At 39.2% G+C, this 16,308-nt stretch overlaps 1 protein-coding gene across 1 annotated transcript in view; it reads left to right on the top strand.

Moving 5' to 3' along the window:
* Window positions 1-15,918: 15,918 nt before the first annotated feature.
* The window catches only part of ATP2B1 (ATPase plasma membrane Ca2+ transporting 1), a 129,892-nt gene continuing 129,502 nt past the window's right edge, over window positions 15,919-16,308 (top strand). Inside the window, exon 1 of the mRNA XM_036299080.1 lies at window positions 15,919-16,278. The gene's annotated coding sequence lies outside the window, so the exon portion shown is untranslated. The remainder of the gene's footprint in view (window positions 16,279-16,308) is intronic.

The following is a 16,308-nucleotide window of genomic DNA, read 5'->3' on the forward strand; positions in this document are numbered from 1 at the left end:
ATTTTAGTGTATTAGTGGCCATTAATATGACTTTTAGAATCTTAGAAATAATCATATAGAATATAAATTTATTTATGAAAGTGCTTTTGGAGTATCTAATGCACTATTTTTGGATTTAGTGCCACAGTGTAATAGCCTCATTATTTTGCTTAGAAATTCATTGCTCAGTTTTTGCATCTATATGAAAGATCTTACAGGCTCCATCTATAATAAGTGACTTATCCAATATGTTAATTATTAATACTGCTTTTAAAAAAAAGGCTGCCTTCTTCTGATAAACCCCAGACTTTAATGACATCCTCCAAATTAATTCTGTAAATGCAATGCTAAAGTTCAGCACAGTGATCTGAGGTTTTAATTAGCTCACAGCTGCACTGCTGGGATAACATTTCTTGTTGAGGAAGTAGGTTGGTATTCATTATTTGGGCTCTGGTTCCTAGTTCAGTGGTCATTTTAAGCTTTTTTAAAGAATTGATAGTCTTTGTTTTCAAGAAAAGACCATATGCTCTCTTGCTTAATCATTATTCTGAAACTCTTACTAGTGTTCTTGACATGACTGTACAGTTACTGATTTGACCTTAACATAACAAATGGTGGCAATCTTCTAGATATTGAAGGATCCTGAATGATCAAAAGATAATTTGAGCCCTGACTAGTGTGGCTTAGTTGGTTGGGTGTTGTTTTGTGTCCAGAAAGTTTTCTGGTTTGATTCCTAGTAGGGGGTGTGCAGGAGGTAGCTGGTCAATATTCTACTCTCACATTGATGTTTCTCTTTTCTTCTTCTCTCTCTCTCTAAAAGAAACAAAAAAAAATCAATAAAAATATTAAAGAAAAAAAGATAATTTGAGTAATTATTTTGACAAGTATATAAATCATGTAGATAGAACTTAAATCTCAACTGCGTTACCATTTCAAAATTCTTTAAACTTAGAAAACCTTCTTCTTAAAGATGAATGTTCATTATAATTTTTCTTTTAAAGCAATATAAATTTTAACTATATTTTCTAAGTTTTCCAGTAAATTTCATTATTTTAATATACACTAGAAAAAGACTTAATACACGATGTGGCAGATTATGTGGGGAAGTGAAAAATACAAACACCTAGTCATTGAATGAATACTATGAAAGCTTATGTTATCTAATTTTATTCTCATAGCAACTGTAGAAGTTTGTTCTAGTTTCACATGGGGGAGGATGGAGGGACTAAAGAATCAGAGCAGTTAGAAAACTTGCCCAAGATCATACAGCTAGTAAATTCAGAACTGGAATTTTTTTAAATTTAAATTCTTTATTGTTTAATATATTACAAAGTCTCCTTTTTCCCCCATTGACCTCCACCTGGCTGTCCTCAACCACCAGCACCTGCCCTCACTCCCTCCCCCGCCCGCCCCCTGCCCATCTGTGTCCATTTGTTATGCTCACATGTATGCATTCAAGTCCTTTGGCTAATTTCTTACCACCTCACTCCCCACCTTCCCTCATAGGTTGGATAGTCTATTCCATGCTTCTATGACTCTGGTTTTATTTTTATTCAGCAGTTTATGTTGTTCATTATATTCCACAAATGAGTGAGATTATGTGATATTTATCTTTCTCTGACTGACTTATTTCGCTTAGCATAATGCTCTCCAGGTCCATCCATGCATAGTATTCCATTGTGTAGATGTACCACAGTTTTCTAATCCATTCATTTGTTGATGGGCACTTAGGCAGTTTCCAAATCTTAGCTATTGTAAATTGTGCTGCTATGAACATAGGGGTGCATATATCCTTTCTGATTGGTGTTTCTGGTTTCTTGGGATATATTCCTAGAAGTGGGATTACTGGATCAAATGGAAGTTCCATTTTTAATTTTTTGAGGAAACTCCATACTGTTTTCCACAGGGGCTGCACCAGTCTGCATTTCCACCAGCAGTGCACAAGGGTTCCTTTTTCTCCACATCCTCGCCAGCACTTGTGTGTTGATCTGTTGATGATAGCCATTCTGAGAAGTGTGAGATGGTACCACATTGTTGTTTTGATTTGCATCTCTTGGATGATTAGTGACTTTGAGCATGTTTTCATATGTCTCTTGGCTTTCTGAATGTCCTCTTTCAAAAGGTGTCTATTTAGGTCCTTTGTCCATTTTTTTATTGGGTTGTTTATCTTCCTTTTGTTAAGTTGTATGAGTTCCCTGTAAATTTTGGAGATTAAACCCTTACCAGAGATAACATTGCATATATATTCTCCCATGCAGTGGGCTTTCTTGTTGTTTTGCTGATGGTTTCTTTTGCTGTGCAGAAGCTTTCTATTTTGATGTAGTCCCATTTGTTTATGTTCTCTCTAGTTTCCATTGCCCTAGGAGCTGTATCGATATAGATATTGCTATGACAAATGTCTGCTATTTTGCTGCCGATGACTTCTAAGATTTTTATGGTTTTCCCGCCTTATGTTTCAGTCCTTTATCCATTTTGAGTTTATTTTTGTGTATGGTGTAAGTTGGTGGTCTAGTTTCATTTTTTTTGCATGTGTCTGACCAATTTTCCCAACACCATTTATTGAAGAGACTGTCTTGACTCCATTGTATATTCTTGCCTTCTTTGTCAAATATTAATTGAGCATAATGGCTTGGGTCAGTTTCTGGGTTCTCTGTTCTGTTCCATTGGTCTATATATCTGTTCTTGTGCCAGTACCAGGAAGTTATGAGAACCATACCTTTGTAATATAGCTTGATATCTGGTATTGTGATCCCTCCCACTTTGTTCTTCTTTCTCAAGATTGTTGCAGCTATTAGGGGTCTTTATTTATTCCAGATGAATTTTTGGAGAGTTTTTTCTAGATTTTTGAAGTATGCTATTGGTATTTTAATGGGTATTTCATTGAATCTATACATTGCTTTGGGTAGTATGGACATTTTAATGATGCTGATTCTACCAATCCATGAACACGGTATATTCTTCCATTTGTTTATGTCCCCCTCTACCTCTTTTTTCAGCGTCCTGTAATTTTCCTTTACCTCCTTGGTTAAATTTATTCCTAGGTACCTTAATTTTTGTGTTGCAATGGTAAATGGGATTTTAATTTTATTTCATTATTATTATTATTATTATTATTATTATTATTATTATTTAGTTTCTCTTTCTGTGAGTACAATATTGATGTATAAAAATACCATAGATTTCTGGGTGTTAATTTTGTATCCTGCTACATTGACAAATTCATTAATTAAATCTAGTAGTTTTTTTGTGGAGTCTTTAAGGTTTTCTAAGTACAATATCATGTCATATAAAAATAATGATAATTTTACTTTTCTTTTTTAATTCAGATGCCTTTTATTTCTTCTTCTTGTCTGATCTCTATGGCTAGCACTACCAGTACTATTTCAAACAAGAGTGCTGAAATTGGGCATCCCTGTCTTGTTCCTGTTCTTAGGGGAAATGGTTTCAGTTTTTGCCCATTGAATATGATGTTGGCTGTAGGTTTGTCATATAAGGCTTTTATTATGTTGAGGTATGATCCCTCTATTCCCACTTTGCTGAGAGTTTTTATCAGGAAAGGGTGTTGGATTTTGTCAAATGCCTTTTCTACATCAATTGATATGATTATGTGAGTTTTGTCTGTCAACTTATTTATGTGATGATTCACGTTTATTGATTTGCGGGTATTGTACCAGCCTTGCATACCTGGAATATATCCCACTTGGTCATGGTGTATGATCTTTCTAATGTAATACTGGGTCCGATTTTCTAAGATTTTGTTGAGGATTTTAGCATCTATGTTCATCAGGCATATTGGCCTATAATTCTCTTTCTTTGTAGTGTCTTTATCTGGTTTTGGGATTAGGGTAATGTTGGCTTCACAGAAAGAGCTAGGAAGTGTGCCTTCCTATTAAATTTTTTGGAATCGTCTGAGAAGGTTTTAGTTCTGATAGGTTTTAGTTCTTCTCTGAATGTTCGGTAAAACTCCCCTGTGAAGCCATCTGTCCCTGGGCTTTTGTTTCCTGGAAGTTTTTTTTTTGTTGTTGTTACTTTGTTTTTATATTTTATTGATTTTTTACAGAGAGGAAGGGAGAAGGATAGAGAGTTAGAAACATCAATGAGAGAGAAACATCTATCAGCTGCCTCCTGCACACCCCCTACTGGGGACATGCCTGCAACCAAGGTACATGCCCTTGACTGGAATCGAACCTGGCACCCTTCAGTCCACAGGCCGACGCTCTATCCACTGAGCCAAACCGGTCAGGGCTCCTAGAAGTTTTTTGATGACTGCTTCAATTTCCTCTTTAGTTATAGGCCTGTTGAGATTTTTTGATTCTTGATTGAGTTTTGGAAGGTTGCATTTTTCTAGGAATATGTCCATTTCCTCTAGGCTGTTTAGTTTGTTGGAAGAGTTGTTCATAGCATTTTTTCAAACAAACCTTTGTATTTCTGTAGGGTCTGTTGTTATTTTGCCTCTTTCATTTCTAATTTTATTTATTTGGGTCCCCTCTCTTTGCTTCTTGGTGAGCCTGGCTAGAGGTTCATCAATCCTGTTTATCCTTTCAAAGAACCAGCTCTTGGTTTCATTGATCTTTTGTATTTTTTTTGTCTCTATGTCATTTATTTCTGCTCTGATCTTTATTATCTTCTTCCTTCTGGGGTTTGCTTGTTGCTCTCTTTCTAATTCTTTAAGTTATAGAGTTAGATGATTTATTACCATTTTTTCTTGCTTTTTTTGAGGTAGGCCTGTAATGCTATGAACTTCCCTCTCAGAACTGCTTTCACTGTGTCCCATAGGTTTTGGATTGTTGTGTTTTCATTGTCATTCATTTACAGAATGTTTTAAATTTCTTCTTTGATCTCTTTGGTAACCCAATCATTGTTTAATAGCATGCTATTCAGCCTCCAAGTGTTTGAATTTTTTTATTGTTTTTATTATAGTTGATTCCTAATATTATGCCACTGTGGTCTGAGAAATTGCTTGATATGACTTCAATCTTCTTGAATTTGGAGAGACTTTGCCGGTGACCCAATATGTGATCTATCTTTGAAAATGTCCCATGTGTATTTGAGAAGAATGTATATTCTGTAGCTTTAGGGTGAAATGTTCTGAAGATGTCAATTAAGTCCATCTGATCTAGTGAGTCATTTAGGATAGATTTTTTTTTTTTTGCTGAATTTTTTTCTAGAGGATTTATCCAGTGATGTCAGTGGGGTACTAAAGTCCCTTACTATGACCATATTGCTGTTGATCTCTCCCTTGAGATCGTCCAGTAGTTTTTTTATGTATTTGGGTGCTCCTGCATTGGGTGCATATATGGTTACCAGAATTATATCCTCTTGTTGTATCAATCCCTTTAGTATTATGAAGTGACCTTCCTTATCTCTTCTTATGGCCTTCAATTTGAGGACTATTTTATCATATATAAGTATTGCTACCCCAACTTTTATTTTCATTTCCATGTGCCTGAAAGATATTTTTCCATCCCTTCACTTTCAGTCTGTGTGAGTCTCTTGTTCTGAGGTGGGTCTCTTGTAGACAGCAGATATATGGGTCATGTATTCTTATCCATTCAGCCACTTGATGTCTTTTGATTGGAGCATTTAGTCCATTTACATTTAAAGTTATTATTGATAAGTACTTGTTTGTAGCCACTTTTATTTATTTATTTTTTTGCCTGTGTTCCTCTCCTCCCCAACACTCCCCCCCTCTTTTTTTTTTCTTCTTTTTACAGCAGTCCCTTTAGCTTTTCTTGCATTGCTGGCTTGGTAGTGGTAAACTCCCTTAGCCTTTCTTTGTCTGTGAAGCTCCTGATTTCCCCTTCAATTTTGAATGATAGGCTTGCTGGATAGAGTAGTCTTGGATTTAGTCACTTGCTTTGCATCTCCCTCTATACTTCCTTCCATTCCTTTATGGCAGGGGTCCTCAAACTTTTTAAACAGGGGGATAGTTCACTGTCCCTCAGACCATTGGAGGGTCGGACTATAGTTTTAAAAAAAAACTATGAACAAATTCCTATTCACACTGCACATATCTTATTTTGAAGTAAAAAACAAAACGGGAACAAATACAATATTTATATTTGCATGTGGCCTGCGGGCCATAGTTTGAGGACCCTTACTTTATGGCCTGATGTGTTTCTGTTGAGAAATCATTTGATAATCTAATGGTAGATCCCTTGTAGTTAACTCTCTGTCTCTCTCTTGCACCCTTTAAGTTTCTCTTTTTGTCATTAACATTTGCCATTGTAATTATGGTGTGTTTTGGTGTGGGTCCTTTCAGGTTTATCTTGTTGGGACTATCTGTGCTTGTGTGACTTTTTTCTTCCCCAGATGAGGGAAGTTATTTGACATTATTTCTTCAAATAGGTTTTCTAGCCCTTGCTTCTCTTCTTGTCGTTCTGGCACCCCTATTATATGCATGTTTCTTTGTTTTATATTGTCCCAAAGCTCCCTCAGGCTCTCTTCCTGTATTTTGATTTTTTTCTCCAATCACAGTTCAGATTGGGTGTGTTTTGCTTCCCTGTCTTCTAACTCGCTAATTCAGTCCTCTACTTCTCTTAGTCTACTGTTGAAAGCTTCCATAGTGTTTTTTATTGGAGCTATATCACTCTTTATTTCTTCTTGGTTTTTACATAGCTGTTGATTTTCTTACCCATCTGGTTTATGAACTGTATAAATTTTTTTGACATATTGCATGCCTTCGTTTCATTTAATTCCTTTTCCGGTGATTCCTCCTTTTCTTTCTTTTAGGGGTTGTTCTTCTGTATCCCCATTTTTGCTCTCACTGAAGGACCTAGGTGTCAAATTGCACTGGGCCTGTGGCTGCAGTGGAGGGCCTGGTGGCAGGTCACGCGATCATTCCTCTTAAAGTCACGGGGTGGTGGCTGCTCCTTGGGTGGTCGTGGGGCAGCTGCTCCTCACAGAACTGGAATTTGAATCCAGGCCTGCCTTACTTCAAATCTCAGGGTCTTTCTAAATGTCACATTGCCTCCTCCTCAAAACCAAGTTTAAGACTCATCTTTCTTATAATAATTTTTCCAGTGAATTTAATTGTCTCAATTTATACATTGGATTTATATGATGTATATTATACTGTCACATATTTATAAATTCTTTGGATTTTTTTGCTATTTTATGACTTTTCAGGACTACTGGATGTATATATTCTCTAAGTGCAGACATTATATTCTGTATTGCCTTTTATGCCTCCACAGCAAGAACTACCCTGGACAAATTATACAACTTTGGTACTACTCATGTTAAGGTATAAACACATACATGTAGATAATTATATATACTTACTATTAAAATATAATTATAAATATACAAAATATGAAATATATTAGGGGAAATATATAAAAGATGTATACACATTTATATGACACTACCTAGTTTTAAAGTTTGAATTCCTACAGATAAAAAAGAATGATATGGAGGTGGCAGCTTAATTATTTTTCTTTTTATAATAGTAATAGATAAGGTTTCAAAATCTTAGAAAAGATAACTAAGCACAGAAATAAGAAGAATATGAGGCTGCTAAGTACTTAGCACTTCATTTTTAAGACATTAAGAGGAATTATAAAGAATAGTGACAAGTATACCACAGAAAGGGATGGCAAAATGTATGCAAGACAAGCATTAATGTGATAATAGGGAATATGCACCATATTTAAGAAAATGGGAGAAATAAAAACATTATTAGCTTTTGTTAAAATAGAACTATCTTCCAAAATATTACCATGAATTCAGGTTATATACACATGCCATTATATCAATGGACTAATGGTAGTTCAAACAAAATTTAACATGACCAAATCAAAATTACATTTTCCTATTTTCTGGCAAATTATTTCATATAGAAGTGTTTTTATAGTCCTATAAACAGACACTATTATTTGGGAAAAACCATTTTGTTGTGAAAAACTCTTTGCTCAGTGGTAGAGTGAATTCATATAGCTTACACTGAAACAAGGCATTTGAAAAATGTGAAAAAATGGTGAACAAAATAAGAAGTGAAATGTTAATGGACAAACTCATGTAACTCTAAATGCTAGGGTTGTGTGTGAATGATAGCAATGCATTAAAAAAGAGGTCTAGAATTTAGAACTGGGAAAGCCAGAAAGTCAGGGAAGTTGACAATCTTGCAAGGCATGGGAATCAGCCACCAGGACATTTTTTTCAGAAACAGGCACAATTAAAGTTCAAGATGAGCCAGTGAGGTCAGAAACTAAGCCACAAGCAAGCATAAATGAATATAAATAGATGTGAGAAGACAGTCTAATCATTGGGCCAGAGATTGGATAGGCAAGCAGAAGATTAAGAAGACACAGTTACTAGTGTTCATAAAAAAGAATTAGAACCTGGATGACATAGCAAATCAAATAGTCTGAACTTGGCTTGTGGTCTAGAACCAGAAAACTCAAAATAGCCAGGAGAATAGAGTAGAAAAAAACAATTTGAATCTGTGACAACCTATCTCCCAGAAGTTTCTCCATCATAACCATGAAGAAATTTCATTTAAAAAAAAATCGTTATTTCTAGGCCTAAGCAGAAATAGGAACATGTATCTGACCAGACACAGCTTATTGCCAGATTTTTATGGTGATGATAATTTAGCAGTTTTATCTATACAATTTCAAAGTTGGTGCTCCCTCCATGTCTCTACCACAAAGTAGCTTTTTACCTGTCCAACTCAGCCCCGTCTCTAGAAACCTGTCAGTTATATTCCATGTAACTATGGCTTGCAATTGCTTTAGCCCTTCCATTTCATTCACTCGATTATTCTTATTTTGATGACAACTGCTTCAACTCAATTCAGTGAATTATTTTTCTTGAACAAGTAATTTCAACCATGATCCAATGATTCCCCCATTCCTGTTCTTTAACAATATTTGAAGGAGATTCTTTAACTTTCTGGGACCTTTCAACTATGAAAATTTAGTTCACTGTTACAAACTTGAATCTCCATCTGAGTCAAATGATTCCCCTCCCCTCAATGTGTCTTTGCACTTTTATCCCCTCCTCCCTCCCTTCCAGAAGCCGTGGCTCTTTCAGTGTTGAGAATAGGGAGGATGGAGGAAGAGAAAAGAGCAAAGTCTCTTTTCTTCGCTACCCTGCACTGCAAGCCCCTTTGGCAGCTACCCTGCACTGCAAGCCCCTTTGGCAGCTACACTGCACTGCAAGCCCCTTTGGCAGCTGATGCCTTCTGCACGGCCTGCATTCAAATACTGACTCTCTTGCAGGTACACGTGGGAGTTTGGGGAAGAGCTGAGCAAGGCCACTGGTAGGAACTGTTATCAGCATATCACTGGTTAGAAGTCAGGATTCTGGCTTTACAGGGGGTTCAATTCCAGCTCCCTGCCTCACTCAGGCCTGGCTACATTTCCCGTCATTAAAGCCCCATGCTTATGACTCATTTCCAAGTTCACTAATCACCTGGGCTGATATCTGTTTGTGCACAAATGGCTGTTCTGCTTTTGAGTTCTCTATTTCTACCACCGGTAGGAAATCTGATCCAGTAGATCTGAGGAGGGACCCTGATATGTGAATTCTGAAACATGCTCACCAGGTAAGTCTGTATTATGAACTGAATTGTGTTCCCCAAGCCCAAATTCAAATGTTGAAGCCCTAATCCCCAAGTGTGATGATATTTGGAGATAGGGCATTTAGGGAGTAATTAAGGAGATCACAAAGATGGGGCCCTAATCTCTCTCTCTTTTAAATGTTTTTATTAATTTCAGAGAGAGGAAGGGAGAGGGCGAGTGATGGAAATATCAATGATGAGATGGAATCACCAATCGACTGCCTCCTGCCTGCACCCCACTGGGGATAAAGCCTACAACCAGGGCATGGTCCCTGCCCTGGAATCAAACCATGACCTCCTAGTTCATGGGTCAACACTCAACCACTGACCACACTGGCTGGGCATTGGCCCTAATCTCCTAGGACTTATAAGAAGAGGAAGAGATACCACAGATCTTTTCCTTCATGCATGAACACAGAGGAAAGAACACAGCAAAGAGGTGGCTGTCTACAAGCCAGGAAGAGAGGTCCCACTAGAAACAAACCTTTAAGGTACCTTTATCTTGGACTTCTAGATTTCAGAACTGTGAAAAAATAATTTTTGTTTTTAAACCACCCAGTCTGCCCGGCCGGTGTTGTTCAGTGGTTGAACGTTAACCTATGAATCAGGGTTTGATTCTGGTCAAGGCACATGCCTAAGTTGTAGGCTCGATCCCCAGTAAGGGGTGTGCAGGAGGCAGCTGGGAACATCATGCAAACTTATATTGCTATAAAATCATACTCTAAGTTTATGTAGGCATTGGGGTTACAATTTTATTGTTTGCTTACCCTTCAGTTTCTTTAATCTGCTCATTCCATTCCTTACTCTTCCTCAATTCTGGTTGATCACCATAAGTACCTATTATATATGGAATATCAGGATGCCATTTATCCTAAGTCCTCCTTCTTCTAAACTTCAACTTTTGCTCTTCTTTTGCACTTTTTTTGCCTTTTTCATCTATATCAGAGAAAAAGATGTTCCCTTTTCTTTTCAAAGTAACCACCTCCATCTGTTTTAAATCCTACCATCTTCTGACCTCTCCCCATTCCCCAGAATTCTCAGCTCATTTCCCTTAACCTCCTTCTTCTCTGCCATCAAAAATACATAAGTCAAAAAAATCACTGGGGGGTAGGGGAGGCTAGGGGACTGTCAAGGGCCGGGGCGGGGGGGGGGGGGGGCGGGAAGGACACATATGTAATACCTTTTGTAATACTTTAAGCAATAAAAAAATAAAAAATAAAAAAAAAATGGACCTTAATGACTTGTCTTTTGGATGACTGGTAAATTGGCTTCTTTCCAATATTTCTATCTGGAGGGAAAAAATGAACCTGGAGCCCAGTCACCAGAATAAAGGAGCAAGGCAGTAGATATAAATTTAGCATTCATCATCAGAGAGAAGATGGTTCATTTGTTTGTTCATTCATTTCAACCTATTTTTATTTTAAGCACCTATTACGTGTCAGGTTCTGTTCGGCCTGGCAAGCAATAAGTGCTTAATAAAAGCTTCTTTGTTTAAATGGATAGATAAACTATGACCTTTATGCTAATGCCTCCTAAACAGACATCTTTGTATTTTTACGTTAGTAAGCTGAGAGGATGGCTGTCAGGGTCATCAAACGGTTAATGAATAAAATGAAGGGTTGCAGCCATGAAAACTAGTGAACTTTATAGAAGAAAGAATTGAGAACTTAGTATTGGAAATAGCCAGGGAAAGAGAAAGAAGAACGAATGAAAAACACAACAAAAGATATGGCAAAGGAAGGAAACAGAGATGGTGAGGTGCTTCAAAAATCACCTAGAGCAGTGGTTCTCAACCTTGGCTGCACATGAGAATCGCCTGGGAATCTTTTTAAAATCCTGATTTCTGGGCCTCATCCTCCGGAAATTCTGTTTCTTTATTACTAATGTTGTGGCCTCACCCCACAACAAAGAAACAGAATTTCCGGAGGATGAGGCCCAGAAATCAGGATTTTAAAAAGATTCCCAGGCGATTCTCATGTGCAGCCAAGGCTGAGCACCACTGACCTAAAGGGACTGTCAAAAATGTATAGCAGCTGGCTACACTGCAAACAGACTCAAGCAGAAACTCTGTGAGTGTGGCCCCAGAAATCTGCATTCCTCAGCACACACAGGTGATTCTTCTCACATTCTAATGTCCTGAAAAACAATGAAGTTAAAAAAAAAAAAAAAAAAAGGTGGGCAGCAATGAAAAACTGTAAGAATATAAGCACTAAAAATATGGAAATGTAAGATTTGCTTCAAATGTGAGAAAATTCTGTGAATTGTCCTATTGTTAGCATGAAAAGATATTGAAGTAATTATACACTGAGGATGGTAGAGCAGAAAGCTGTGAGCCTGGGTCCTTGAGGGCTGTAGCCAGGATCTGAATCAACCATGCCATCACCTACCTCTGAACTTCTAATGTTAGAATAGTAAGCCCCTAGCAACTAAACTAAGTAAATATGTACATTCTCGTTTGCAGTACATTTGCTTGTAATAAGGGGTAAAGAATGACTGCTTATGAGTATTAATGATATTTATGAGTACTTACTACACATCAAGTACTCTGTTAAGAACATCATATAGATATCACACCAAAATCTCACAACAAGCTTATGTAACTCACCATTATTAGTGTGAAAATAAGTGAGTTCCACTTATGTAGGTGAAGGATATCAAAGGTAGCAAATATATGTTTCGTGGATAATGAAAGGATAGGAACATGAGTGTAGTAAACTTCTTAATTCCCAGGTAGTTTTTCCTGGCATTTCTACTGCCCATCCTCTTTTGCATTAATTTAAATCCACCCTTGCACAAGTCAAGTTCAAATCCTCAAGAACATTTAAATATGAGCTTTCCCTTTTTGATTTCTCTGGATTTTGGATTTAGAACTAACTGTACTCTATATGATCTAGATTATACAATATTTGGGGTAGAAAACAATATTTTCTACCTAGAAGAATACATGGTATTAAATAATTCCTGTCAAACGATGACATCTAACCATTTTACATTTTTCACCTATAAAAATTTTCCATTATGTGACTTGAAAATTCTTATTGTAGGCTTTCCCATAATCATACTTCATTTAATGCAGCAAATATAATTAATTCGTTGCTAATAGGTAACAGTTCTCTGTGGTTTTCAGCTAAGTAATGTTTCTCTTGACTTCTCTCTAGTTATCCTGTTGATGGAAATTTGGGAACATATACAACTACTTTTTAATGAAGCATTGAATATTCCTCCTCCCCTGCTTCCCTTCACCTGCCAGTTCTCTTTAGCATTTTGCAATGATCAGAACTGAGGCATTCACATATACATAAGTGTGTATTTGAGGAAATGATATGGTTTTCAAATATGCTGCTATTGGATGTCTTCATTTTGTCATGTTTCTAGATATATGTAACAGATTCTTGAGGGAATAAAAATCTTAGTTTCCTTTACACTTGATTACATTGAGGTTTTAGAAAACTGTCTCCATGAGTTACACATGAATTGTTCATATTGATCAATTTATCAGAAAAGTTGTCAACAGTTTAGATTTATTCCACTAGAAGGAATTTAATAATTTGCAAAATACATTATTTTGCATACACTGCCTATCTTCAAACAGTGTTACAAGGTAAATAGTAACTGGTCATAGGATTTAAATACTTTTATAAATTTTGCATTGTAACTAAAAAGATATTCAAAGAGTGTTAAGAGAACTTTTTAAGATTAGGTCTCTTGACAATAAATTGCATTATTATACTGTTCTTATTATAATTAGATCAATTAAATCTATGGAATGAGGTCAAACATTAAAAAAGATATGGTTATATATCCAGTAGCATCTTTGAATTCCAGTAGCTCCATTTTTTAGGAAATGCTAATTTTGTGATCAAATATTTTCTTGATTTTTACATTGAGACATATGGCATTGAGACATAAGGAGGTTTCAATACTAAATCTTCAGGGGAGAAAAAAAGAATTTCCCAATGTGCAATTATTTCTATATTGCTTTCAGCCTTTATTGCTATTTAAGGAATGAAAATATAGAAATCAAACTACAGAGTACAATCATCTTGACTACTACTGTAAAAGTAAGTCATTGTGACTCACATTTCATGAAAATAATACATATAAATATGTTCTTGGATGTATATGTATATAATCTCTATAAGTAAAATCTCCATTAAAATCATGTTCTAAATTGAACATGCCGAGTAATTTTTCATGAGCACAACACTTTAAGAGTGTATATTTTATAATTTGGAGCTGCAACAAACCCACAAAGTGAACAAATTCTAGTTTAATCTGTTCCATTTTGCTAGTGCACTATAGCAAGGATTCATACATATATTACTTTAATGTCACACTCTTGATAACAGTAGAATGCATAATTCAATTTTCTATTGTGATTTCCTTGGAGGAAAAGTTGGACAAAAGCCAATTATTCTTAAATGTCTCTAGGCTGTTTTGAAAAGTTAATATGTTAAGTTTTTAAATAATGTCAGGAAGGGCTATTGTACCACACCAACCAATTCCTTAACAGTGATTAACGAGAGGAAAAACTGTGTCATTCTGCCCAGTGCTAACTTTGCTGGTCGAGGGAACAGCTCACAACTTGGTAATGTGTGTCCTGGTAAGACAAATTAATTAAAAAGTTTATTTTCAACAGGATTCATTAGGAGTTGTTGCTTTCTAAACTTTTACATATTTTGTTTCTAAACCTTTAAAAATATTTTAAAATAAAAGCTTTTAGAGAGTGAATATACGTAATAAAGTCCTTCACATCACCGGTATGCTTTCAGGAAGACGTTACAAAGAGTAATTTTTCCAGTCTTGGAATGAAGAGAAAGGAGGAGACTGCAGAACTTACCTTTTTGCCCTGATTAAGTGGTATTGAACACAATACTGACAAGGTCTCTGAATGAGCCGCGATGGTTAGTTCAAATAGAGCCGATTAAAGGAAGATGGAGCACACTGTCTTAGGTTAAGGCACTAATCTTTACATATCTGTGTATTTGTGTGTAGGGAGGAAAAACCGTTTTATTTTTATTTTTTTAAATATATCTTTATTGCCCTGGCTGGTTTGGCTCAGTGGATAGAGCGTCGGCTTGCGGACCAGAGGGTCCCAGGTTCGATTCAGGTCAAGGGCATGTACCTTGGTTGCGGGCACATCCCCAGTAGGGGGTGTGCAGGAGGCAGCTGATCGATGTTTCTCGCTCATCAATGTTTCTAACTCTCTATCCCTCTCCCTTCCTCTCTGTAAAAAATCAATAAAATATATTTAAAAAAATATATATCTTTATTGATTTCAGAGAGGAAGGGAGAGATAGAAACATCAATGATGAGAGAGAATCATTGATTGGCTGCCTCCTGCACGTCCCCTACTGGGGATCTAGCCTGCAACCCCGGCATGTGCCCTTGACCGGAATCGAACCTGGGACCCTTTGGTCCACAGGCTGACGCCCTATCCACTGAGCCAAACCAGCTAGGGCAAAACCGTTTTATTTTTAAAGTAGACGTCACGATGGATGGTTCTGATTAACTTGCAAAATCTCTTGAAGGTTGGGCAAAGCTGACTACCTTTTAGCATCTGCATTCCGCGTGTTACTCGGTGTGTTTTGTCTTTTCCCCACACGAAAGAAGGGTGATGGGTAAAGACGGCACAAGTGAACTGTAAGAGCCAACAGTTGGGCATCGGCAGAACCAGCAAACCCAGAAGACGCCGGGATGTTACGCGCGGGTCCGGGGGGGCCTGTTGGCACCGGGGGCGCCGGTTAACCCTTTGCGCGCTGAAGAGGGATCCCAGGTTGAGAGGCCGACCCTCAGCCACGGAGAAGGGGCGTCCGGCACTCGTGGGGAGGGTGGGCCCTCCTCTCCCAGAAGGAAACGAGTTGGGAGGCACTTGGGTTGCCCGGCGTGGGCGTCACGGCCCGGGACGGGCAACGAGTCCGGCAGGGAGTGTAGAGAAGCATTTCAAATCCGCTGACAAATGGTCAGCCTGAACCTGCCGTCCCCTGGAGCGCTCGCCCTCCCGCGCCCGCGGCCCTGCTCCTGGGCCCCGGGGGGAGGGGGGCGCGGGCCGTGGGTGGCTCGGGCGGGGCCCCCGGGGAAGGCGCCCGCGTCCGCCTGCGGCAGTCAGCGCGCTCCAGCCTCCACGGTCGCGGGAGCCCCCGACCCCGCGCCGGCACAGCAGCTGTGACTGACGTCGCCACCGCCCCGCACGCCCCAGCCACCCCCTCCGCCCTCGCCACCCCCCGCCCCTCTACGTCATGGAAACACGGACGTCAGACCCTCCCAGCCAATCGCAGGCGGCGGCAGGAGGAAAGGCGCTTGAGACACGGGGCGGGGGCAGCGGCGAGTCCCGGCGCTCTGGGAAGGAAGAGAGGGAGGGCCGGGCGGAGGCGTGGGCCCCCGCCCCACGCTCCAGCACCCTTTCCGGACCGCGCGGCAAGTTCTCCTCGCCGGGCGCGCGCTCGCCAGCCGGGGGCGCGCTCGCTGGGTCCTCCCCTTAAACGCCCCCTCCGCGCCGCCGGGCTCCCAGTCCCGGTCCCAGGCCGGCTCTCACCGCGTGCGCGCGCGCCCGCCCGCCCCCAGGCTCCCCGCGGGTCGCGTCACGTGACCGCGCCCAGCCGAGGCGGCAGCGGCGGCGGCGGCGCGAGCTTCGGCGGCGGCGGCAGTGGCAGTGGCAGCGGGAGCAGCTGCGCCGCCAGCGTGGAGCGGGAGGCGTGTGGGTGTGAAGAGAAGGGAGCACCAGACCGGAACGGGTGAGAGTTCTCTCCCCCTGCCTCCTCCGA

This window comes from Myotis myotis, unplaced genomic scaffold, assembly GCF_014108235.1.
Source record: "Myotis myotis isolate mMyoMyo1 unplaced genomic scaffold, mMyoMyo1.p scaffold_m19_p_3, whole genome shotgun sequence".
NCBI classification, from domain to species: Eukaryota; Metazoa; Chordata; class Mammalia; order Chiroptera; family Vespertilionidae; genus Myotis; species Myotis myotis.